The 27,571-nt window shown below is 35.7% G+C and overlaps 1 long non-coding RNA gene across 2 annotated transcripts; it reads left to right on the top strand.

Annotated features, from left to right (window-relative positions):
• Positions 1-247: 247 nt before the first annotated feature.
• On the top strand, positions 248-24,405 carry LOC147383006 (uncharacterized). 2 transcript variants are annotated; one of them, XR_015173417.1, is made up of 6 exons: positions 248-717; positions 20,440-20,559; positions 20,681-20,755; positions 20,888-20,968; positions 22,080-23,067; positions 23,488-24,405. It is a non-coding gene; the product is annotated as an uncharacterized LOC147383006 (long non-coding RNA). The 2 variants fall into 2 exon arrangements; XR_015173416.1 differs by having other exon boundaries at positions 252-717; positions 22,080-23,912; positions 24,017-24,405.
• The last annotated feature ends 3,166 nt before the right edge of the window (positions 24,406-27,571 follow it).

Here is a 27,571-nt window from a genome sequence, read left to right as displayed (position 1 = left end):
TATGCACTCTAGATCGCATTAATGTCTTCTTGACTATATATTTTCTTCTTATCAATATTGAAATGAAATATATATTAGAAATCATTAGTAATTCGAATATGCATTGTACTAATTATTAAATGTTAAAATTAATAAAATTTATCATATTATCTTATTGATGATCTTCTTTGTGTTACTTTAAGATATTTCAATGAATTCTTTCATGAATCTCATCATATAACACCCACAATTTGTATTCACTACGTGAAAATCTCGAATTTTAATCGAAAAATTTGTTGGGCCTGACCGGACGAATTTTAAGACTCAAATTCCGCAGCCTGCGGACCACGTTTCCTATCTCCCACTCCCACTCCAATTGTCTCTCTACTCTCTCGATCTCTAATTCTCTCTTTCTCTCTCAGTCATCCTCGATCCACCCCTCTCTCTCTAGAACGATCAACTTCTCCATCTCTTTTCACAGTTATTCTCTCGATCGATTGACCTGTCCATCAATCGATCGACCTCTCTCAATTTTGATCTTATCTATCTCGATATCGATCTTCTATTCTCTCAATCTCCTCATCTCTCTCGATTTCGATCTTCCATTCTCTCGATCTCCTCTTTTGGAGTGCTGGATTTGATTCGAAGAGATCGAGCTGATCTCTTAGGGACGAAGATTCAACAAAATCATTAGAGACCGAAGAAGAGTGGAGGAAGCGAAAATGTTGAAAGGCTTAGGTATTCTTCTTCTCTGGTTTTCTCCTTAATTAGTTACTCTTTCATTCTTTTGCTCTAGTTTGGATTTCGGAAATCAATTTCAGTTTCTATAGACTTGAAGGTGAATTATCTTAAATTTTTCTAATTTTGGAAAGAATTTTGAGATCTTGATCTTGTATTCATTCTCATAGATTTGCACTGAAATTAGGGTTGATTTTTGTGGCGGAAATTGAGGATATCTTAGCATATATGGTAAATCGTAATTTTTTTTCTTATGGAATTATTTGTGAATAATAATTTATTCTTGATTGGCTAACTATTTGGGTTGCTTATTGTCCATTAGAATGACAAAGTAGCTAAGTTAAGAGTCCTCAAGTCCAAATTTTATATTGGGGTGCATAATACTAATAGAACAGATTTGTGTTTGGTTGAGTAATGATCGGTTGTAAAGCTTGCAATAGAGATGCAGAGATTAAGATGTGAATTAAGACTTTGGGCAAGTCGAATTCGTTCCACAGGGACAATGAAGATTCAAAGATTCATTCGGTTAGAAGTCCAAAACAGAATTGGAAAACAGATTTTTCTTAAAAACAAAACAGATTTATTGCATAAATGAAATGGAAATTAACTTGCAATTTGAAATAAAAACTGAAAGTAGAGATTGAAGATATAAGAAAGGAGGTTTAGAGAAATCAAATCAGCTTTTGCAAACTATCAATAATGTAGATCAATTCCAAGAATAACTCAATCCATGTAGCAAGTCATTGCTCATGGATCGGAAGGTGGAGCGGTTTAATTATTAAAGGTAACCAAGAGACATTCATGAAAATTCAGATTTAATTGAGATTGCCTAGCTTATATTCAGATTCTTCACAAAGCATAGCCGTTCTTGAGCTTATCTAAGTAATGGCTATCAAAGTTTGAATCAAAAATATAAGTAGATCATCTAATCAAAGTAGAATTTCTAGAATAGTAAACATGTAAGCAAAATAAGGAATTAAAACTACATTAGAGGGATAAACTTGCTTCGGCATCATTGATCTCTCTAAAGAGGATCTAGCCGATCATCGCAAGGATCATATTGCAACCATACTAAAAAGCAAAGAGTGGATGGGAGAAGAAGATGAAGATGCAACTTGATTCCTTCTTGAATGGATCTCTCAAAAGAGTTACAATTAAGCTAATGGATTACTCTTGATGTTCTCACTCCTCTCAAAAGCTCACCAAAAGGAAAAATTACAGAGAATTAAAAGAAGAAACTAAAGAAAATTATAGAAGAAAAGAGCCTAAGAGGGACCCAAGAGGGGACCCCTTCTTTGAAATCAACCCTCAAATTTATAATGTTCTTATTCGGGTAATCGGGGTGATTTAGCGGATAATTCGATTCAAATGACCCAATCAGTTACAACCACCGAAGCTTCTGTAAAAATCTCGAGGATAAATTCCTCAAAATGACCGCGGCGCGGTCATGGCTAGCCGCGGCGCGGTGACGTGGCACCCAAATCGATCGATATTTTTCTAGAAACTTCCTTTCGGCCCGCGTATTGTAACCATAATTGTTATTTCTTTTGTTGGTTTCCGAATGTGCCCTTTTCACCTGAAATTAGTAACAAACTATTGTTAGTCACATTAATTTGGGATTTAATAAAATTTATTATTATTTTAAGGGAACTAGTATTTATATGATGGTAATCTCGGTGAAATTACGGTCCCAGAATGATATTATTGGGACCTTATCACACCCCCAAACCTCAATTTTGCTAGTCCCGAGCAAAACTTAAATCTAAACAACTCCTCTTTCGTGAGGTTCCCGACTGCATTTAGCTTATGCAGTAAGCCCTTAAACCCCTAGTGGACGAGTTTGACTCGTGAGGGTTTGCAGTGAAAGAATATACCCACAAAATTCTAACATTTTACAAAAATATTAAAATCAAAATCAAAGTATGTAAAGTAAACATAACGACATTTCATAAATCAGTCAAAGATCATTTATGTTTGAACAAAGTTCTAAGTTTTTATTCCTCATTTTCAGAAAATTTGAAAGATAACTTGAGTGCTTGTGTGATTTTCTGATTTTTTTTTCTTTTTAAAAGCAATATCTTTTTAGGAACAAGATTTCACCTCCTAACTGCTATGAATGGTCGGTTCTACCTAAGTTCTAACTCGAAACTAAGCATCCTGTCTGGGATTGTGAGAGGTGTGGATATTCACTTTAATACCTCTAAGGGGCTTTATCTGTGACATTCCAGTTTACTCACGTTTTTACCATTGACGGCTTTCACCCTACTGCACTATTTGGTCTCATTGGACTCTTTTTTTCATTTTTTGCAGTTCTAGCCATCTTTGACATTTTTCTCGTATTTTCTGCTTCTTTTTTCAGATTTTATCACACTTCACCATTTTCTGGTATTCTTTTTACAAAAAGCAGGTAGCCCTTTTCAAGGTACCCAGTCTAATCCTATGGTTGCTGTTCAAGTAATACTAACTTCAGTTCTGTTTTTCTTCTAACAAGCCAACCAAGGGACAAAGAAGTCATAGTTCACTAGACTAGGTTTTCCCTAACACTCTAAACAGAGAAGAGGGTCAACTTTTGTTCCATAAAATCTTATCTTTCCAAATACTTAATCAGAAGTAAAATTTTAAAGTAATTCTTTCATAATTTTCTTAATGAGGAATAACCAAAAAACACTTTTGATCAAAAATTAGGATATGAGCCTGAGATTTGAAATTCTTATGTAAAAAGTATATACAAAGATTTTGAAGAAAATATTTCGAAAGTGTTGAATATTTTTGAATTTTTTTTTTTTTTAAACATGAAATTAAACTAGCAATAAAATAAACCTGAAACTAAACTACTAATGCAATGCAATTGTGAACTAACCTAATACCCCCATACCTAAATGACATATTGTCCTCAATATGCAAGCAGTAAGGAAAAATAAAAAGGTTAGATCACACCTGAACGGATTGGGCATTAATGTGCAAAGTCTTGTTACAACTAATCTGAAAAGAATGAAAGTTATAACAAGGATAATTTCCGAAGTAGTTTTTTTTTTTTTTTGCATAAAAGAAATCCTTTCTAAAATAGAAAAAAAAAACAACCTAATTAAGAAATTAAGAACATCCTAATCTAAAATTTAAACCTATCTTAATCCGAACATTCAGTAGTCTGTGCTTTTTTTTCTCCTCAATATAAGTTAACATCTATCTCTGCTACTCAATCAACAATTAGTAACCAGGCTGCAGTCCTAGTGACACTCATTGATTTGGTTTGATAGTGGACTTGAAGATGAAGAGAATAAGAAAGGGATTAAGGCTAGAGGTTTTTTTTTTTTTTTTTTTTTTTAAGAAAAATTTTATGTCCTAACTACACTACTTATTAAAATAAAAGCACATGGGTTGCCTCCCAAGCAGCGCTAAGTTTAACGTCTTCAGCCGGACCTATCAAAAGGTCTGATATATAGGAATTTTCCTAACATTCATCTTGACGGACACAACGATCGACTTCCCACCCCAATTGATAGGTAGACAAATTTTTACCATCGTTAGGACTTGGAAATTATTTTTAAAAATGATCAACAACTCTCGTTTGTCCTCAGTTCTTAGTGTCATCACCTTTTCAAAACAAGTTTCAATCATCATATTCCCAAAGAGAATGGAGGTTGTAAGACATGAAGGGTCTTTACACTTTTGTGAAATGATGGGTTGGATGGGGTACGAAATTGAATCAATAATGATCAAAATTGGTGTGACTAACAAAGTAGAATTGGTCGTTGATTCCTCCTGGACAACAGTATCCTCTAATGGCGGATCAATTTGCTTAGCCAAATTTGTACAATCACCTTGCTTATTAGGACTTTGAAACATTGGTTGGCTCCCATGGGTTATCTCATTTGAAAATTGTCCATTCTCTCTTCCTTCTGAGGGTACAATAAGCTGACCTAGTTGGACTTCCATCGTTGCTTCGGTTGGAACTGTAACCTCATTGGTTTGAATTTGAACTTCAATTGAGGCAGGGTTATCAATTGTTGATGGATAATCATCGACATCTTCAAAAGAGTAGAACTGGTCACTAAGGCTATTTTGAAAGAATGGTGGATTTTCTGAGATTGAGATATCCTCATTTTCGAATTTATCAAATTTTCCTTCTTCTAAGGACAACGCTAGGTGACTCAGTTGAGTTCCTATGTTGACTAAGGCTTGACCCATATCCCATTGTTGTTGATGATTTAACAACTGTTGTTGATGATTTACCAACATTTGTTGATGGAGCTGTTGTTGTTGGATTAATTGTTGTTGTTGAATTAAGAAGGCAGACATCATAGACTCTAATGACGACGATTGAGGAGAAGACAAACATGAGTAAGTGGATGTTGGCTCAGGCTCTGTAGCTCTGTAATCGGAGAAATGTCGAGAATCATATGATTGTTGAGAAATTATGGTTGGATTCATCATCGAGGTGTTATGCAAATAAAAATCCTCATGGTTACCAAAATGACTACCCTGAGTGAACTCGTTCTGACACGGTATGGAATTTTGTGGAAACAAATTATCTACGTGGTATGGTTGGTCGAACGAACTGGGTGTTGGCATCCAATACGAGTTTTGAGAATGATGCATATTGGCCTGTGTAGCATGAAGCATGGGCTGACTCGGACAATGCTCGGGAGAATGACCATAATTATCACATAAGCCGCACGAGATCAATGATTCTCTCCTAAACTCCATGACGATATAAATCTGCTCGAGGTTCTGTATCTACTGTAACATACACTTTGGACTTGCACACAAGAGAGGGAGGAATTCACACGTGATAACTGGGTGCCTATGACTAGACAGCTCCTAACTGGTTCAAAGGATTAATCAAAGCCTCCAACCCAAATCTCTGAAATCGGAACAGCCAGTTTAATCTCCAGAGGAGAGGTGGCGCACAATGCTGAGCAAGGGCACTCTTAGATCACCTCTCGTCTTGAATAGACGTAGTCTATCCCCTGAATTCACGTAGAACTACAGGGCAAGATTGCGCTAGGCACTGTTCACGATCAAGAAGTGCAATTGGTGCAACTTTTGATTAGCTTTGCTTAATGAGCTCGATGGAACCTAGAGTCCAGTCTAACCAAATTTTAATTAATTAAATGGCTGTGAATTCAATTTTCCTAAACGGGCAAGATATCGGTGATGAAATCTGATTCTTATCTTATGGTGCCATCCTCGTAAGGGTGCCCTTATTACTATGTGCAATCCAATGTGTACAGATTAGTCACTCAAAAGCAATACAGAAACTCACTAGCGAGTGATGCGTGAGTGTTTCGAAATTTACCTCCCGTTCTAGACGGGGGATGATCGAGTTGAGTCTACTCGGGCCACCAACACCAAACTTGGTGTACGAACCCGAGGGGCTGAGATAGTTTCGTCCCACTATCGTCCGTCCCTAATTCTATTACAATCCGAGCCCTCTCGGATGAAATTAAAAATTAATACAAGTTCAAATTCCTAATACAAGTTGGTTTCTAAAAAAAAAATAAAATGCAGAGAAATTTAAGGTTGCTGATCTTCTTGGTGATGAAATCAATTCAGTGGATAAAAATTCCACGTGTCGCCTTCCGTCGAGTCCTTCACCTGAACAGAACAAAATTATTCAAATCAGAATACTAAGAAAAAAAAAAACCAATATGACCATTACAATGTCCATGATGTCAGAAACTTGTCCAACAAAAATCAGCAGAAAATGTTGCCACGTCACCGCGGCGCACCAAGAGACAACCGCAGCGCGGTAAAATTTTGATGAAAATCGATTTTTCAAATTGGAAATGGTTTCTGATATCCTGAGGATTGTAATGAAATTTTTTTCAATTTTTTTTTCTGTTCGTTTGGCTTCTGTTTCAAGCAAAACACATTCGGTTCTGTTTCGGAAACTGTTTCGGATACTTTCCGAATTGAAAAATGAATCAACTCGCTGTCCCCGGCAGCGGCGCCATTTTGATCGGTTGTAAAGCTTGCAATAGAGATGCAGAGATTAAGATGTGAATTAAGACTTTGGGCAAGTCGAATTCGTTCCACAGGGACAATGAAGATTCAAAGATTCATTCGGTTAGAAGTCCAAAACAGAATTGGAAAACAGATTTTTCTTAAAAACAAAACAGATTTATTGCATAAATGAAATGGAAATTAACTTGCAATTTGAAATAAAAACTGAAAGTAGAGATTGAAGATATAAGAAAGGAGGTTTAGAGAAATCAAATCAGCTTTTGCAAACTATCAATAATGTAGATCAATTCCAAGAATAACTCAATCCATGTAGCAAGTCATTGCTCATGGATCGGAAGGTGGAGCGGTTTAATTATTAAAGGTAACCAAGAGACATTCATGAAAATTCAGATTTAATTGAGATTGCCTAGCTTATATTCAGATTCTTCACAAAGCATAGCCGTTCTTGAGCTTATCTAAGTAATGGCTATCAAAGTTTGAATCAAAAATATAAGTAGATCATCTAATCAAAGTAGAATTTCTAGAATAGTAAACATGTAAGCAAAATAAGGAATTAAAACTACATTAGAGGGATAAACTTGCTTCGGCATCATTGATCTCTCTAAAGAGGATCTAGCCGATCATCGCAAGGATCATATTGCAACCATACTAAAAAGCAAAGAGTGGATGGGAGAAGAAGATGAAGATGCAACTTGATTCCTTCTTGAATGGATCTCTCAAAAGAGTTACAATTAAGCTAATGGATTACTCTTGATGTTCTCACTCCTCTCAAAAGCTCACCAAAAGGAAAAATTACAGAGAATTAAAAGAAGAAACTAAAGAAAATTATAGAAGAAAAGAGCCTAAGAGGGACCCAAGAGGGGACCCCTTCTTTGAAATCAACCCTCAAATTTATAATGTTCTTATTCGGGTAATCGGGGTGATTTAGCGGATAATTCGATTCAAATGACCCAATCAGTTACAACCACCGAAGCTTCTGTAAAAATCTCGAGGATAAATTCCTCAAAATGACCGCGGCGCGGTCATGGCTAGCCGCGGCGCGGTGACGTGGCGCCCAAATCGATCGATATTTTTCTAGAAACTTCCTTTCGGCCCGCGTATTGTAACCATAATTGTTATTTCTTTTGTTGGTTTCCGAATGTGCCCTTTTCACCTGAAATTAGTAACAAACTATTGTTAGTCACATTAATTTGGGATTTAATAAAATTTATTATTATTTTAAGGGAACTAGTATTTATATGATGGTAATCTCGGTGAAATTACGGTCCCAAAATGATATTATTGGGACCTTATCACACCCCCAAACCTCAATTTTGCTAGTCCCGAGCAAAACTTAAATCTAAACAACTCCTCTTTCGTGAGGTTCCCGACTGCATTTAGCTTATGCAGTAAGCCCTTAAACCCCTAGGTTACCCCTAGTGGACGAGTTTGACTCGTGAGGGTTTGCAGTGAAAGAATATACCCACAAAATTCTAACATTTTACAAAAATATTAAAATCAAAATCAAAGTATGTAAAGTAAACATAACGACATTTCATAAATCAGTCAAAGATCATTTATGTTTGAACAAAGTTCTAAGTTTTTATTCCTCATTTTCAGAAAATTTGAAAGATAACTTGAGTGCTTGTGTGATTTTCTGATTTTTTTTTCTTTTTAAAAGCAATATCTTTTTAGGAACAAGATTTCACCTCCTAACTGCTATGAATGGTCGGTTCTACCTAAGTTCTAACTCGAAACTAAGCATCCTGTCTGGGATTGTGAGAGGTGTGGATATTCACTTTAATACCTCTAAGGGGCTTTATCTGTGACATTCCAGTTTACTCACGTTTTTACCATTGACGGCTTTCACCCTACTGCACTATTTGGTCTCATTGGACTCTTTTTTTCATTTTTTGCAGTTCTAGCCATCTTTGACATTTTTCTCGTATTTTCTGCTTCTTTTTTCAGATTTTATCACACTTCACCATTTTCTGGTATTCTTTTTACAAAAAGCAGGTAGCCCTTTTCAAGGTACCCAGTCTAATCCTATGGTTGCTGTTCAAGTAATACTAACTTCAGTTCTGTTTTTCTTCTAACAAGCCAACCAAGGGACAAAGAAGTCATAGTTCACTAGACTAGGTTTTCCCTAACACTCTAAACAGAGAAGAGGGTCAACTTTTGTTCCATAAAATCTTATCTTTCCAAATACTTAATCAGAAGTAAAATTTTAAAGTAATTCTTTCATAATTTTCTTAATGAGGAATAACCAAAAAACACTTTTGATCAAAAATTAGGATATGAGCCTGAGATTTGAAATTCTTATGTAAAAAGTATATACAAAGATTTTGAAGAAAATATTTCGAAAGTGTTGAATATTTTTGAATTTTTTTTTTTTTTAAACATGAAATTAAACTAGCAATAAAATAAACCTGAAACTAAACTACTAATGCAATGCAATTGTGAACTAACCTAATACCCCCATACCTAAATGACATATTGTCCTCAATATGCAAGCAGTAAGGAAAAATAAAAAGGTTAGATCACACCTGAACGGATTGGGCATTAATGTGCAAAGTCTTGTTACAACTAATCTGAAAAGAATGAAAGTTATAACAAGGATAATTTCCGAAGTTTTTTTTTTTTTTTTTTTTTTTGCATAAAAGAAATCCTTTCTAAAATAGAAAAAAAAACAACCTAATTAAGAAATTAAGAACATCCTAATCTAAAATTTAAACCTATCTTAATCCGAACATTCAGTAGTCTGTGCTTTTTTTTCTCCTCAATATAAGTTAACATCTATCTCTGCTACTCAATCAACAATTAGTAACCAGGCTGCAGTCCTAGTGACACTCATTGATTTGGTTTGATAGTGGACTTGAAGATGAAGAGAATAAGAAAGGGATTAAGGCTAGAGGTTTTTTTTTTTTTTTTTTTTTTAAGAAAAATTTTATGTCCTAACTACACTACTTATTAAAATAAAAGCACATGGGTTGCCTCCCAAGCAGCGCTAAGTTTAACGTCTTCAGCCGGACCTATCAAAAGGTCTGATATATAGGAATTTTCCTAACATTCATCTTGACGGACACAACGATCGACTTCCCACCCCAATTGATAGGTAGACAAATTTTTACCATCGTTAGGACTTGGAAATTATTTTTAAAAATGATCAACAACTCTCGTTTGTCCTCAGTTCTTAGTGTCATCACCTTTTCAAAACAAGTTTCAATCATCATATTCCCAAAGAGAATGGAGGTTGTAAGACATGAAGGGTCTTTACACTTTTGTGAAATGATGGGTTGGATGGGGTACGAAATTGAATCAATAATGATCAAAATTGGTGTGACTAACAAAGTAGAATTGGTCGTTGATTCCTCCTGGACAACAGTATCCTCTAATGGCGGATCAATTTGCTTAGCCAAATTTGTACAATCACCTTGCTTATTAGGACTTTGAAACATTGGTTGGCTCCATGGGTTATCTCATTTGAAAATTGTCCATTCTCTCTTCCTTCTGAGGGTACAATAAGCTGACCTAGTTGGACTTCCATCGTTGCTTCGGTTGGAACTGTAACCTCATTGGTTTGAATTTGAACTTCAATTGAGGCAGGGTTATCAATTGTTGATGGATAATCATCGACATCTTCAAAAGAGTAGAACTGGTCACTAAGGCTATTTTGAAAGAATGGTGGATTTTCTGAGATTGAGATATCCTCATTTTCGAATTTATCAAATTTTCCTTCTTCTAAGGACAACGCTAGGTGACTCAGTTGAGTTCCTATGTTGACTAAGGCTTGACCCATATCCCATTGTTGTTGATGATTTAACAACTGTTGTTGATGATTTACCAACATTTGTTGATGGAGCTGTTGTTGTTGGATTAATTGTTGTTGTTGAATTAAGAAGGCAGACATCATAGACTCTAATGACGACGATTGAGGAGAAGACAAACATGAGTAAGTGGATGTTGGCTCAGGCTCTGTAGCTCTGTAATCGGAGAAATGTCGAGAATCATATGATTGTTGAGAAATTATGGTTGGATTCATCATCGAGGTGTTATGCAAATAAAAATCCTCATGGTTACCAAAATGACTACCCTGAGTGAACTCGTTCTGACACGGTATGGAATTTTGTGGAAACAAATTATCTACGTGGTATGGTTGGTCGAACGAACTGGGTGTTGGCATCCAATACGAGTTTTGAGAATGATGCATATTGGCCTGTGTAGCATGAAGCATGGGCTGACTCGGACAATGCTCGGGAGAATGACCATAATTATCACATAAGCCGCACGAGATCAATGATTCTCTCCTAAACTCCATGACGATATAAATCTGCTCGAGGTTCTGTATCTACTGTAACATACACTTTGGACTTGCACACAAGAGAGGGAGGAATTCACACGTGATAACTGGGTGCCTATGACTAGACAGCTCCTAACTGGTTCAAAGGATTAATCAAAGCCTCCAACCCAAATCTCTGAAATCGGAACAGCCAGTTTAATCTCCAGAGGAGAGGTGGCGCACAATGCTGAGCAAGGGCACTCTTAGATCACCTCTCGTCTTGAATAGACGTAGTCTATCCCCTGAATTCACGTAGAACTACAGGGCAAGATTGCGCTAGGCACTGTTCACGATCAAGAAGTGCAATTGGTGCAACTTTTGATTAGCTTTGCTTAATGAGCTCGATGGAACCTAGAGTCCAGTCTAACCAAATTTTAATTAATTAAATGGCTGTGAATTCAATTTTCCTAAACGGGCAAGATATCGGTGATGAAATCTGATTCTTATCTTATGGTGCCATCCTCGTAAGGGTGCCCTTATTACTATGTGCAATCCAATGTGTACAGATTAGTCACTCAAAAGCAATACAGAAACTCACTAGCGAGTGATGCGTGAGTGTTTCGAAATTTACCTCCCGTTCTAGACGGGGGATGATCGAGTTGAGTCGACTCGGGCCACCAACACCAAACTTGGTGTACGAACCCGAGGGGCTGAGATAGTTTCGTCCCACTATCGTCCGTCCCTAATTCTATTACAATCCGAGCCCTCTCGGATGAAATTAAAAATTAATACAAGTTCAAATTCCTAATACAAGTTGGTTTCTAAAAAAAAAATAAAATGCAGAGAAATTTAAGGTTGCTGATCTTCTTGGTGATGAAATCAATTCAGTGGATAAAAATTCCACGTGTCGCCTTCCGTCGAGTCCTTCACCTGAACAGAACAAAATTATTCAAATCAGAATACTAAGAAAAAAAAAAAACCAATATGACCATTACAATGTCCATGATGTCAGAAACTTGTCCAACAAAAATCAGCAGAAAATGTTGCCACGTCACCGCGGCGCACCAAGAGACAACCGCAGCGCGGTAAAATTTTGATGAAAATCGATTTTTCAAATTGGAAATGGTTTCTGATATCCTGAGGATTGTAATGAAATTTTTTTCAATTTTTTTTTCTGTTCGTTTGGCTTCTGTTTCAAGCAAAACACATTCGGTTCTGTTTCGGAAACTGTTTCGGATACTTTCCGAATTGAAAAATGAATCAACTCGCTGTCCCCGGCAGCGGCGCCATTTTGATCGGTTGTAAAGCTTGCAATAGAGATGCAGAGATTAAGATGTGAATTAAGACTTTGGGCAAGTCGAATTCGTTCCACAGGGACAATGAAGATTCAAAGATTCATTCGGTTAGAAGTCCAAAACAGAATTGGAAAACAGATTTTTCTTAAAAACAAAACAGATTTATTGCATAAATGAAATGGAAATTAACTTGCAATTTGAAATAAAAACTGAAAGTAGAGATTGAAGATATAAGAAAGGAGGTTTAGAGAAATCAAATCAGCTTTTGCAAACTATCAATAATGTAGATCAATTCCAAGAATAACTCAATCCATGTAGCAAGTCATTGCTCATGGATCGGAAGGTGGAGCGGTTTAATTATTAAAGGTAACCAAGAGACATTCATGAAAATTCAGATTTAATTGAGATTGCCTAGCTTATATTCAGATTCTTCACAAAGCATAGCCGTTCTTGAGCTTATCTAAGTAATGGCTATCAAAGTTTGAATCAAAAATATAAGTAGATCATCTAATCAAAGTAGAATTTCTAGAATAGTAAACATGTAAGCAAAATAAGGAATTAAAACTACATTAGAGGGATAAACTTGCTTCGGCATCATTGATCTCTCTAAAGAGGATCTAGCCGATCATCGCAAGGATCATATTGCAACCATACTAAAAAGCAAAGAGTGGATGGGAGAAGAAGATGAAGATGCAACTTGATTCCTTCTTGAATGGATCTCTCAAAAGAGTTACAATTAAGCTAATGGATTACTCTTGATGTTCTCACTCCTCTCAAAAGCTCACCAAAAGGAAAAATTACAGAGAATTAAAAGAAGAAACTAAAGAAAATTATAGAAGAAAAGAGCCTAAGAGGGACCCAAGAGGGGACCCCTTCTTTGAAATCAACCCTCAAATTTATAATGTTCTTATTCGGGTAATCGGGGTGATTTAGCGGATAATTCGATTCAAATGACCCAATCAGTTACAACCACCGAAGCTTCTGTAAAAATCTCGAGGATAAATTCCTCAAAATGACCGCGGCGCGGTCATGGCTAGCCGCGGCGCGGTGACGTGGCGCCCAAATCGATCGATATTTTTCTAGAAACTTCCTTTCGGCCCGCGTATTGTAACCATAATTGTTATTTCTTTTGTTGGTTTCCGAATGTGCCCTTTTCACCTGAAATTAGTAACAAACTATTGTTAGTCACATTAATTTGGGATTTAATAAAATTTATTATTATTTTAAGGGAACTAGTATTTATATGATGGTAATCTCGGTGAAATTACGGTCCCAAATGATATTATTGGGACCTTATCACACCCCCAAACCTCAATTTTGCTAGTCCCGAGCAAAACTTAAATCTAAACAACTCCTCTTTCGTGAGGTTCCCGACTGCATTTAGCTTATGCAGTAAGCCCTTAAACCCCTAGGTTACCCCTAGTGGACGAGTTTGACTCGTGAGGGTTTGCAGTGAAAGAATATACCCACAAAATTCTAACATTTTACAAAAATATTAAAATCAAAATCAAAGTATGTAAAGTAAACATAACGACATTTCATAAATCAGTCAAAGATCATTTATGTTTGAACAAAGTTCTAAGTTTTTATTCCTCATTTTCAGAAAATTTGAAAGATAACTTGAGTGCTTGTGTGATTTTCTGATTTTTTTTTCTTTTTAAAAGCAATATCTTTTTAGGAACAAGATTTCACCTCCTAACTGCTATGAATGGTCGGTTCTACCTAAGTTCTAACTCGAAACTAAGCATCCTGTCTGGGATTGTGAGAGGTGTGGATATTCACTTTAATACCTCTAAGGGGCTTTATCTGTGACATTCCAGTTTACTCACGTTTTTACCATTGACGGCTTTCACCCTACTGCACTATTTGGTCTCATTGGACTCTTTTTTTCATTTTTTGCAGTTCTAGCCATCTTTGACATTTTTCTCGTATTTTCTGCTTCTTTTTTCAGATTTTATCACACTTCACCATTTTCTGGTATTCTTTTTACAAAAAGCAGGTAGCCCTTTTCAAGGTACCCAGTCTAATCCTATGGTTGCTGTTCAAGTAATACTAACTTCAGTTCTGTTTTTCTTCTAACAAGCCAACCAAGGGACAAAGAAGTCATAGTTCACTAGACTAGGTTTTCCCTAACACTCTAAACAGAGAAGAGGGTCAACTTTTGTTCCATAAAATCTTATCTTTCCAAATACTTAATCAGAAGTAAAATTTTAAAGTAATTCTTTCATAATTTTCTTAATGAGGAATAACCAAAAAACACTTTTGATCAAAAATTAGGATATGAGCCTGAGATTTGAAATTCTTATGTAAAAAGTATATACAAAGATTTTGAAGAAAATATTTCGAAAGTGTTGAATATTTTTGAATTTTTTTTTTTTTAAACATGAAATTAAACTAGCAATAAAATAAACCTGAAACTAAACTACTAATGCAATGCAATTGTGAACTAACCTAATACCCCCATACCTAAATGACATATTGTCCTCAATATGCAAGCAGTAAGGAAAAATAAAAAGGTTAGATCACACCTGAACGGATTGGGCATTAATGTGCAAAGTCTTGTTACAACTAATCTGAAAAGAATGAAAGTTATAACAAGGATAATTTCCGAAGTAGTTTTTTTTTTTTTTTTTTTTGCATAAAAGAAATCCTTTCTAAAATAGAAAAAAAAAACAACCTAATTAAGAAATTAAGAACATCCTAATCTAAAATTTAAACCTATCTTAATCCGAACATTCAGTAGTCTGTGCTTTTTTTTCTCCTCAATATAAGTTAACATCTATCTCTGCTACTCAATCAACAATTAGTAACCAGGCTGCAGTCCTAGTGACACTCATTGATTTGGTTTGATAGTGGACTTGAAGATGAAGAGAATAAGAAAGGGATTAAGGCTAGAGGTTTTTTTTTTTTTTTTTTTTTTTAAGAAAAATTTTATGTCCTAACTACACTACTTATTAAAATAAAAGCACATGGGTTGCCTCCCAAGCAGCGCTAAGTTTAACGTCTTCAGCCGGACCTATCAAAAGGTCTGATATATAGGAATTTTCCTAACATTCATCTTGACGGACACAACGATCGACTTCCCACCCCAATTGATAGGTAGACAAATTTTTACCATCGTTAGGACTTGGAAATTATTTTTAAAAATGATCAACAACTCTCGTTTGTCCTCAGTTCTTAGTGTCATCACCTTTTCAAAACAAGTTTCAATCATCATATTCCCAAAGAGAATGGAGGTTGTAAGACATGAAGGGTCTTTACACTTTTGTGAAATGATGGGTTGGATGGGGTACGAAATTGAATCAATAATGATCAAAATTGGTGTGACTAACAAAGTAGAATTGGTCGTTGATTCCTCCTGGACAACAGTATCCTCTAATGGCGGATCAATTTGCTTAGCCAAATTTGTACAATCACCTTGCTTATTAGGACTTTGAAACATTGGTTGGCTCCCATGGGTTATCTCATTTGAAAATTGTCCATTCTCTCTTCCTTCTGAGGGTACAATAAGCTGACCTAGTTGGACTTCCATCGTTGCTTCGGTTGGAACTGTAACCTCATTGGTTTGAATTTGAACTTCAATTGAGGCAGGGTTATCAATTGTTGATGGATAATCATCGACATCTTCAAAAGAGTAGAACTGGTCACTAAGGCTATTTTGAAAGAATGGTGGATTTTCTGAGATTGAGATATCCTCATTTTCGAATTTATCAAATTTTCCTTCTTCTAAGGACAACGCTAGGTGACTCAGTTGAGTTCCTATGTTGACTAAGGCTTGACCCATATCCCATTGTTGTTGATGATTTAACAACTGTTGTTGATGATTTACCAACATTTGTTGATGGAGCTGTTGTTGTTGGATTAATTGTTGTTGTTGAATTAAGAAGGCAGACATCATAGACTCTAATGACGACGATTGAGGAGAAGACAAACATGAGTAAGTGGATGTTGGCTCAGGCTCTGTAGCTCTGTAATCGGAGAAATGTCGAGAATCATATGATTGTTGAGAAATTATGGTTGGATTCATCATCGAGGTGTTATGCAAATAAAAATCCTCATGGTTACCAAAATGACTACCCTGAGTGAACTCGTTCTGACACGGTATGGAATTTTGTGGAAACAAATTATCTACGTGGTATGGTTGGTCGAACGAACTGGGTGTTGGCATCCAATACGAGTTTTGAGAATGATGCATATTGGCCTGTGTAGCATGAAGCATGGGCTGACTCGGACAATGCTCGGGAGAATGACCATAATTATCACATAAGCCGCACGAGATCAATGATTCTCTCCTAAACTCCATGACGATATAAATCTGCTCGAGGTTCTGTATCTACTGTAACATACACTTTGGACTTGCACACAAGAGAGGGAGGAATTCACACGTGATAACTGGGTGCCTATGACTAGACAGCTCCTAACTGGTTCAAAGGATTAATCAAAGCCTCCAACCCAAATCTCTGAAATCGGAACAGCCAGTTTAATCTCCAGAGGAGAGGTGGCGCACAATGCTGAGCAAGGGCACTCTTAGATCACCTCTCGTCTTGAATAGACGTAGTCTATCCCCTGAATTCACGTAGAACTACAGGGCAAGATTGCGCTAGGCACTGTTCACGATCAAGAAGTGCAATTGGTGCAACTTTTGATTAGCTTTGCTTAATGAGCTCGATGGAACCTAGAGTCCAGTCTAACCAAATTTTAATTAATTAAATGGCTGTGAATTCAATTTTCCTAAACGGGCAAGATATCGGTGATGAAATCTGATTCTTATCTTATGGTGCCATCCTCGTAAGGGTGCCCTTATTACTATGTGCAATCCAATGTGTACAGATTAGTCACTCAAAAGCAATACAGAAACTCACTAGCGAGTGATGCGTGAGTGTTTCGAAATTTACCTCCCGTTCTAGACGGGGGATGATCGAGTTGAGTCTACTCGGGCCACCAACACCAAACTTGGTGTACGAACCCGAGGGGCTGAGATAGTTTCGTCCCACTATCGTCCGTCCCTAATTCTATTACAATCCGAGCCCTCTCGGATGAAATTAAAAATTAATACAAGTTCAAATTCCTAATACAAGTTGGTTTCTAAAAAAAAAATAAAATGCAGAGAAATTTAAGGTTGCTGATCTTCTTGGTGATGAAATCAATTCAGTGGATAAAAATTCCACGTGTCGCCTTCCGTCGAGTCCTTCACCTGAACAGAACAAAATTATTCAAATCAGAATACTAAGAAAAAAAAAAACCAATATGACCATTACAATGTCCATGATGTCAGAAACTTGTCCAACAAAAATCAGCAGAAAATGTTGCCACGTCACCGCGGCGCACCAAGAGACAACCGCAGCGCGGTAAAATTTTGATGAAAATCGATTTTTCAAATTGGAAATGGTTTCTGATATCCTGAGGATTGTAATGAAATTTTTTTCAATTTTTTTTTCTGTTCGTTTGGCTTCTGTTTCAAGCAAAACACATTCGGTTCTGTTTCGGAAACTGTTTCGGATACTTTCCGAATTGAAAAATGAATCAACTCGCTGTCCCCGGCAGCGGCGCCATTTTGATCGGTTGTAAAGCTTGCAATAGAGATGCAGAGATTAAGATGTGAATTAAGACTTTGGGCAAGTCGAATTCGTTCCACAGGGACAATGAAGATTCAAAGATTCATTCGGTTAGAAGTCCAAAACAGAATTGGAAAACAGATTTTTCTTAAAAACAAAACAGATTTATTGCATAAATGAAATGGAAATTAACTTGCAATTTGAAATAAAAACTGAAAGTAGAGATTGAAGATATAAGAAAGGAGGTTTAGAGAAATCAAATCAGCTTTTGCAAACTATCAATAATGTAGATCAATTCCAAGAATAACTCAATCCATGTAGCAAGTCATTGCTCATGGATCGGAAGGTGGAGCGGTTTAATTATTAAAGGTAACCAAGAGACATTCATGAAAATTCAGATTTAATTGAGATTGCCTAGCTTATATTCAGATTCTTCACAAAGCATAGCCGTTCTTGAGCTTATCTAAGTAATGGCTATCAAAGTTTGAATCAAAAATATAAGTAGATCATCTAATCAAAGTAGAATTTCTAGAATAGTAAACATGTAAGCAAAATAAGGAATTAAAACTACATTAGAGGGATAAACTTGCTTCGGCATCATTGATCTCTCTAAAGAGGATCTAGCCGATCATCGCAAGGATCATATTGCAACCATACTAAAAAGCAAAGAGTGGATGGGAGAAGAAGATGAAGATGCAACTTGATTCCTTCTTGAATGGATCTCTCAAAAGAGTTACAATTAAGCTAATGGATTACTCTTGATGTTCTCACTCCTCTCAAAAGCTCACCAAAAGGAAAAATTACAGAGAATTAAAAGAAGAAACTAAAGAAAATTATAGAAGAAAAGAGCCTAAGAGGGACCCAAGAGGGGACCCCTTCTTTGAAATCAACCCTCAAATTTATAATGTTCTTATTCGGGTAATCGGGGTGATTTAGCGGATAATTCGATTCAAATGACCCAATCAGTTACAACCACCGAAGCTTCTGTAAAAATCTCGAGGATAAATTCCTCAAAATGACCGCGGCGCGGTCATGGCTAGCCGCGGCGCGGTGACGTGGCGCCCAAATCGATCGATATTTTTCTAGAAACTTCCTTTCGGCCCGCGTATTGTAACCATAATTGTTATTTCTTTTGTTGGTTTCCGAATGTGCCCTTTTCACCTGAAATTAGTAACAAACTATTGTTAGTCACATTAATTTGGGATTTAATAAAATTTATTATTATTTTAAGGGAACTAGTATTTATATGATGGTAATCTCGGTGAAATTACGGTCCCAAAATGATATTATTGGGACCTTATCAAGTAAGCCAAATTGAAAGACTAGAACATTCATAGAAAATGCTTGTTGTGTGATCTAATCCAACTATCTAAATAATACAATATATATAAAGAAAAGAGGGATTAAAGAGAGTACTTATCTCAGTTTCTATGTTGGCAAGTTGTCTGTAGATTCCACTTTGATGTTTTAAATTCATGTTTGAAAGAAAGTAGTTTTAGCTTAGAATCTCAATCAAGTTGTCTGTAGTCATCTGGACATTTTTTCTTATATACAATCCTCATTCGGGCTGGATACAAACTCTAATTTCAAATTAACAAGGGAAAATTTATTGTGAAGAAAATGGAAATTGAGAATTTTGACAATTAAGAAATTACCTCTATTATATTAGGCATAAAATTTGAGACACCCAAATCCTCATATAACAATTTTGAATTAAATTTATTTGGCTGTCATAGATTGTCATGCTATTAATTCTTTATGTTAGTTCTCAAATGTTGTTTAGATTTTGAAGGTCTGTGGGGGGTTTTCTGGAGTTCTTTTCAGTAGTGGATGTTGGTATTGGGTTCATTTAGTCCAAATTGTATGTATCAATTGCATTTGCCAAAGATGCCATCATCTTTTAGTTTCTTAAGCGTTTGAGATTAATGAATAGGCTTGTCCATGTGGATGAGTGTTGATTGGCTTAGAACTAGGGCTAAAAAAAAACAAAAAGAGCATATTTCGTATCCCTTTTACCATTAAGGATTCTCTTTTCCGTTTCAAAAACTGTTTGAGACATTATAAGATCTGAACTTCTTGCTATTTATTAAGGATTTTTGTATTAAATTACTGTTTCTTGTATTAGCTGTGCAACTCCTGCAACTCTTCTTTTCTTAACCCAACTTGCTTTTACTGCTTTGTTTATGTTTCTATTAGTGAAGCAGAGGTTCACTTTTTATTCTCTAAATTCTGTTGTGGTTATGAATTTGGGTGCACTTGTGCTTGCTTTGCATACGAGATATATTCACATCTCACTCCATAACTCTCTATTGCCTAATCAGTCAACATTTTCTTTAGCGATCCCATAGCTATGCAAAATATTTACTAGCTTTTATGTCAAATTCATGTTGTTTATTTTGTTCTGTATTTCCTGTAATCCCAAACAAGCTTGTGCATACAGAATTGCAAGTGATGAGCTAACAACCTCATGGTACTTATTCTGTAGTAAATAATAGGAAGCAGCATTCTTCCTATATGTCGAGGCGACAATTACTAGTTTCATGCTGTCGGTAGAGAACATATTGATGTACTACAAGACCTGTTTTTCTTTACTGTGTGCATGGATTTGATGAATACTCTTTTTATCAAGAACAACTTGTTTGTTTAGGTGTGAATGCTGGGTTCAAGTTGACCTTTCCTGGTTGAAGTACAAAATGCACGCCATGTTCTGTGTAAGGAGTTTATCAAAGAAATGGAAGGGTAGATAAACAACTCAAAAGTCAAATTAGTAAGTTAAGTGGCTTGTTATGTAAAAAACCACCCATTCATGTACTTTTACTGAAGGTTATGTTGAATTTTCCATCTGAATTGGAGAGAGGAATTTCTTATACAAAAAGTTATACAATCAGGTTAGGGTAAGAAACCTGAAGGAGGTGGGTAGTCAAGGGTGGACCCTGATGCATGAAGGAGAGGCAGAGAAACAGGTTATCTTTTTTTTCTTAATGGTCAATATGCCATCATTATGTTACTATTTACCATATTATCTTTTTAGCTTTGTTCTAGAAAATTAGGCCTTGGATGGGCTTAGTCTTATATTCCCGTTGTATTTCATGCAGGAGCAATATGCTGCATTAGTATGGATTTCTCACCCACTTGAGGATGAGGACCTGCAAACTATATCTTTGCTTAAAGACATGGTAAGGTGTTATGCAAGGCTTCTCATTATGCTATATAAAAATTCAATTGTCCATCTCGTGTTCTTGTTATTCCATTTTCTTAATATTTTAGGTTTATAAAGGCCAGGCTGAGGTGACTAATTCTTAGATTGTTGGATATGTTTTTCTGAATGTCCAATACAATGTGATAGATTAGATGGTGATGACCAGCCGATCAGGTTGCTTTTTTGGCTTATTAGGTGATACTAGGTAGTGGGTTGAAATGCCATATGTACAGCATTGGCAGAGAATACTTGTCTTTGTCTTTTTCTATGCTTCGCCTTCTATGACAGATTTTCGAAGTTTCTGTCCTGTTTTTCATGTCTGGTATGAAGCATTTGTCTGCTGGTATTGTTTGTTATCCTATCTTTTTTCTCTATCATTGCGACTTCAGGCTAAGTACTCTCTTTAATCCCTCTTTTCTTTATATATACTGTATTATTCAGATAGTTGGATTAGATCACACAACAAGCCTTTTCTATGAATGTTCTAGTCTTTCAATTTGGCTTACTCAACCAAACACAAATCTGTTTTATTAGTATTATGCACCCCAATATAAAATTTGAACTTGGGGACTCTTAACTTGGCTACTTTGTCATTCTGAAACAATTTATAAAAGTAGTATGGACAAGTGATATTCTGAATTCTGAAATAAGCTTCTATAAATTGATTCTTAAATTCCAAATTAGAATTTAGAACCGGGATCTAAAATCCAGAATCAACTCCTTTGTCATCGAATCAAGCCACTGTTTAGAATATGTACTCCCATGGTTTTTCCGTGTAAATATGTTTTGATAGGGTTGAGAATGAGATACAATGCTGGTGCATCAACAATCACATATCATCTTCTTTCATGCCGGCATGTGCAAAACAATATGGTGTGATTTGATCTAGCATGGCCTGATCTCTATAATCCCTATTAAGCAGTCTTGATTCTCGAGTGTGGCCAATTATGTTTTTTTGTTTAGGCAATCTGTTTAGCACACATATTGCACAAGTATTGGTTAGACCTTAGTATCTAGGATTCCTCTAATTGTTTGTCATTTGAGATTGCCATTTATATTGATGGATTCAATGCACATATGACACCTAGGCATCATAGGCATGGTGCCTTTGCTTGGACAAATTGGGTTTAGTGTTGCACTTGTGGAGCTTCATGGGAATGCTATCTTCTCTCCAAAGTACTCTTCCGATTTGGCGTTGCAGATGATTTATATTGTGAGAAGGAGTGGACATGTTCAAGTGGTGGGCATCAATGGGCAACACATCTTTGATGAGAGGATAATTGCTGTCAGTTGTTTGTTGTTCCTATATTTTTTGTTGTCTCAGCAGTTGCAGGAGTAGATGGAATGGAGTGGGTTTCTATCATTACTACTCAAGAGTAAGTACCATCTCATCATCAGAAACAATTCATTGTCCCAAGTCCCAACTATAGTTTTAAAACTCGTCGACTCGACTTGAACCTTATCCGAGTTTACTGGACTCAATTTGATTTTGAGGTGACTTAGTCTCAAAAATCAATGGACATTTGAGTTTAGTTTTCCAGTTCTATAACTATGGTTTTTACTGGTGCCATCAGATATTCTTAGTTTTACATGCTCCAACATTGTTCATTGTTGTTGATCTTAAATCATTGAGTTTTGTTTTTGTGTTTTGGTAGACCTGAGTTTGGTCAATTAGGTGGGGGTGAATCAGTATGGAAAGCTTTATCTCCACAAGTTGTGCAAGCTTCTCTCAATAGTTGGTTGAAAATACAGGTTGACTCAAAGTTCAGTGGTGGCAATTGCCGCCCCAAACTCCTTAATAGCTCCGCCCATGCAAGGATCGATTTGTCCCAAACGTATTTGCTAGTGAATTGTGTTAGCATCACTTTAATGTGGTATGGTTAACTTACTCAAATATGCAACCTGATATGTTGATAGATTTACATTGTTGTATGATGGTTAACCTGTTTAGACATGCATGATGCATAGTAAGCGTTTACAGACAATGACCATGTCATTCTGATACATGGTCGAGTTAAAAAGTGGTGAACTCACCACATGGATCTCGGTGCTGGTGCTGGCTGGGAGTTACTCCAGGTGAGCCCATAACCTACAATTTATAATTATTAATAGTTCTCCCATGCTCCAACTCGTTACCTATTTATAGGACAACTCAAAATACTTCTGGTGATACACGTGATACATATTTGCTAGCATGAATACTTACACCAGACACATGGCACACAAATATTGGTTTTATTCCCAACTGTTTTCCCCACATTATTGACCGTTGCATGTGCACCATGTGTATTGAGGTTCTGCTTCTTGTCTTGTCTCAATAGATCTAGACCAACATTATGGGTGAATTAGAGTCAACCTACCGCCCCGGTGTTCACTTTAAGAACAGCTTTCTGTCTTCATTTTTGGTTTTGTTGCTCTGAATATGCGTAATTGTTTTCGATATCGTAGGCATCTAAAGTTTTTTACACTAATACTAAAGGAGTATCTTGATTCCAGAGAAAAAAGCTCAAGGGAGAGATGATGGAAATATAAATTTAGAAGGCACGGCACCACAATGCATGCCCCAATTTTGTAAGTTTTCGCCCCATTCATTTCTTCTACTCCTGTTTATCGGCCCTTTCGGAATACCACCAAGAACCTCTGACTGTCCCATCTTGAAGTGGTGGAAAGGGTGCCTGTTGTTTCTGCCGAACTGAGACAATTGTTTTCTTTGTCCTGCCCCCTGTGTGCTAGTGATTGACCAAAACAGGAAGTAACCCTTATAGGTTGACCTTCTTTGACCCAATAGATCCAGTTTAACCCAAAATGTTTTAACTTGTGACTTTCAACTGCTTTCGTACTATTCCATGATGCTTGTGACCATAATACATTAGCAAACTTGATTTTGGAGATCCATTTCGGAGGCATGAGATGCATTGCAGGTTAGCAATTGTGCCTAATAATGAGAACGAATTAGTACTAAAGTTTTGGCACCACAAACTCTTGATGAATTGAGTTGTTTTCTTTTCATTGCATATTTAAGCAGAAACCTGCCCCACCTTGGACAGCAATAATGGTATCAGTTGGGGTCTTTGTTATCACATTGCTTGTAGGCCATATCTTCCATGCAACTATAAACTGAATTGCAAAGGTGGAAGGTAATTATCGTGAGACGACCGAGCTCAAAGGCTGGGATGAAGCTGCCGATGTGGCAATGGATGATCTAAAAGAAACTGCGAAGAAGGTCACAACTGCAAAGAAACAATCAACAAGTGCATGTCAGTGAAGGAAATCAATTGGGCCACCGAATTTATTTTCTTCTCTTACTTAGATTTTTCAGATTTTGTTCTTCAGTTTTCTCTTATTTTTTCTTCGATTTAATGTGAAGCTGGGTCTATTTCAATTTCAAAATATTAATACATGAATATTGATTCAGTTTTCTCTTCTTTGTTCTTCAGTTAATATGGATGCCTATCATATTCTTGTTTTATGATTTTTCTTTTGTTTTTTATTTTTTTGATTTTTTTTTTATTATTTCGTTCATTGTGATTGGTAAATTAGAGGACCGTGCTATTGTTTGTTAAACCTCCAAATTCTACGGTCATGCTCTATGAAATTTTTTTTGTTTTTTTTTTTAAGCCCATTCTCCAATAATTTGATAGTCTAGGGCCGTCAAAAAACAAATTCTACAAGAGAATATTTGACGGGCATATATGATAGGAGGGTCCGTCAAAATTTTCAAAATTTGACGGACTAAAACCGTCAAATATGAGCTTTTTTCGCATAGTGATTGTCCATTTATTTAGGGCAATACATACATTAATCATATATAACAATAGAATTAGTATATATAATAATAAATTTGGATTCTAAATAAATGTTTCAATTCTTATTATTATATTTTTTCAAGTCATTATGCTCTTTTTTATGCCATCTAAAATTTTCAATTGTTTTAATGAACTACAAGAATATATCGAATAATATTAATACCAATATTAATATATATTTAACTAATATTTAATATAAATATATATATATATATGTACCATTGTGGTGGTGGTCATTGGTCGTGGTAGGGGTAGTGATCGTGGTTGTAATTTTTCATGATTGGTCGTGATGGCATTATGGTAATAGTGGTAGTGGTGGTGATGTTGACATGGTAGTGATGATGTTACATGGTGATCGTGGTATGCTTGGTGGTGGTGGTCGTGGTTTGTCATGATTGATCGTGATTGGTAGGGATGGACTATAAGGAATTTTAATATTAGTGTTGGACATGTGTAAACTCTTATGAGCTAGGTAACCCAATTATCTTCTTGTAAAACTCAAGTCAGGACATGGGTAACCTTTTTTGTACTCTTTATTTTGATATAGTAATTTATTGTCAGTTTGTCCTGTGTTTTTGTCCCTCCTCAGTGGAAGATTTTTTTACGTTAAAATTTCAGTGTCTTTTGTGTGTGCTTGTTACTTTAAGTAGGCTAGTTTTTTTTTTTTTTTTTCTACTGTTTATTACTTAGTTTCTATCAAAGATATATGCATGCTTATGAACCTATAAATGACTTGACTTAGAGCTAAGAACCTTTGAATGTTATAAACTAATATTTTTAAACCAACGTGTGTGTGTGTGTGTGTATATATATATATATATATATATAATTTTATAACTTTCTATTTATCACATATCTGTTTGTGGTGGTGGTGGTGGTGGTGGTGGTGGCATATATGCATGTTTCTATTTTTGCAGGTTGCATACATGTTTCTATTTATACCGGTTGCAATAGGTTAAATATTGTTTCTATTTTGTATAATGTACTACCTAGAAAAAAAAATTATTAGAAAAAAAAACCCTATATATAACATCAATTTTATAAAAACAATCGACGTTATATATCTGATATAATGCTGGTTATGTATTAAATTGACGTCATATCCATTATATAGCGTCGATTTTTTATAAAACTGATGTTATATAATTATTACTATTTGCAATATTTATGATTACTAACTTACCTTTGACGATGGAACATCAAAACCTAATGTTATTCCAAAAACATAACGTCGGTTTATAATCATTGTTATAACCTTGCAATTAAGACATCGGTGAATTTAACGTCAGTTTTGTAAACGATGATAGAGACGACGTTAAACGACAATAACGTCGGTTATAAACTAACATTATAGGCCTTATTCCTACTAGTGAGTAGACATTAATGAAAGTTGAGGTAATGGTGAATGATGATGGCCATTTCATAATTTTAAAAATTGATCCAATTTAAAGGATGTACATGAAAGTTTTGTTGGAGTCCGACTTTGAAAAGGGCAGCCTGCTTCAAATTAGACATGAATTGTTTCAAATTTATTTCATGTCCCTACATTTCCAACAAAAATATTTTTGTGGAAATGCCATGTGTAATCCAATGCTGATGGTTCCTTCAAAATTTTGAAGGGAGTTGGCGGGTTCAAAGATTTTTCCCTTTGGTTGGGGAAATGAAATTTTGTTGCATGCATTAGTATTATTGCTGGATTTGTTAATCTCTATGTTTTTATGGTGAGGATCATGTTTTGACTTATTATTGTTGGATCGATGAGTCCATATTTTTACAGAATCTATGTAAACATAGAGCTTCTATTGTTTGGAGACTCAATATTTATTCATAAGCATTTTGGTATGAAAATGGATTAGCCTAATAATTTGAGGCAATGGGCAAAATAGATTCCATACTCTAGAAATCAATTCATTGAAATGTAGATAATTAGATATTGAATTTGAGAAAATGGACTCTACATCTTTCATAAGTTACACGTTCAAATTGGACCCAATTTACTAGGAACAAGTTTTCTATGACTAGTCTTAGATTATTTTTACAGTTAAGATTCATGGTCCAATAAATCCAAGCAAGTGATGCAAATCCAAGCAAGTGATGCACAGGTGAAGGAACTCATGACATCATGTTTGAGTGACCTCAGGATTGTACCTCATAGCACATGTCCTCGAGGAGGAATTGTGCAAGAAAGCGTCTTCACTCATATCTCGATGAAAAGCACTTACGCTTCCCGCTTACTTCCACAGATGTGTGATAAGAGTTACAATCTTGAAGTCACTTCAGCATTATTTTTCTTCACCAACACGATCATACATGCATGCTAGTTTGCCACTCAATAAAAAGATAAATCTTTTATTTTTATTTATTTTTATTGATAAACGGGAGTTAAGGGCCGGCCCTCCCTTTAGAAAATTATCCACAATAATTCAAAAAAAAAAGACAGATCTTACTAAATATTCAATATTGGAGGTTTCAGTGTCCTTTTTCTTTTTTTGGTTTTTTGTGCTAAATTACCGAATTTGCCAAAGTGGTCCTGATATTTACATGTCTCTAAGATAATAGGGGTCCAACCTCATTATTGATAAACTGGGGCTAAAGTGCCCCACCCTTTAGAAACTTATCCGCTAAATATTCAATATTGGAGGTTTCAGTCTACATCTAAAATTGTCCTCTTTTGTTTTTTTAGCAAAATTAAAAAAAATTTCCTAAGTGGTCCTGATATTTACACGTGTCAAGATAATAGAGATCCGACTCCCTTATAAAAGGCCACCCATTGA

Source organism: Akebia trifoliata, chromosome 16 (assembly GCF_017979445.1).
Source record: "Akebia trifoliata isolate Shusen 1 chromosome 16, ASM1797944v1, whole genome shotgun sequence".
Classification (NCBI taxonomy): domain Eukaryota; kingdom Viridiplantae; phylum Streptophyta; class Magnoliopsida; order Ranunculales; family Lardizabalaceae; genus Akebia; species Akebia trifoliata.
This window is presented reverse-complemented; position numbering and strand designations above follow the sequence as displayed.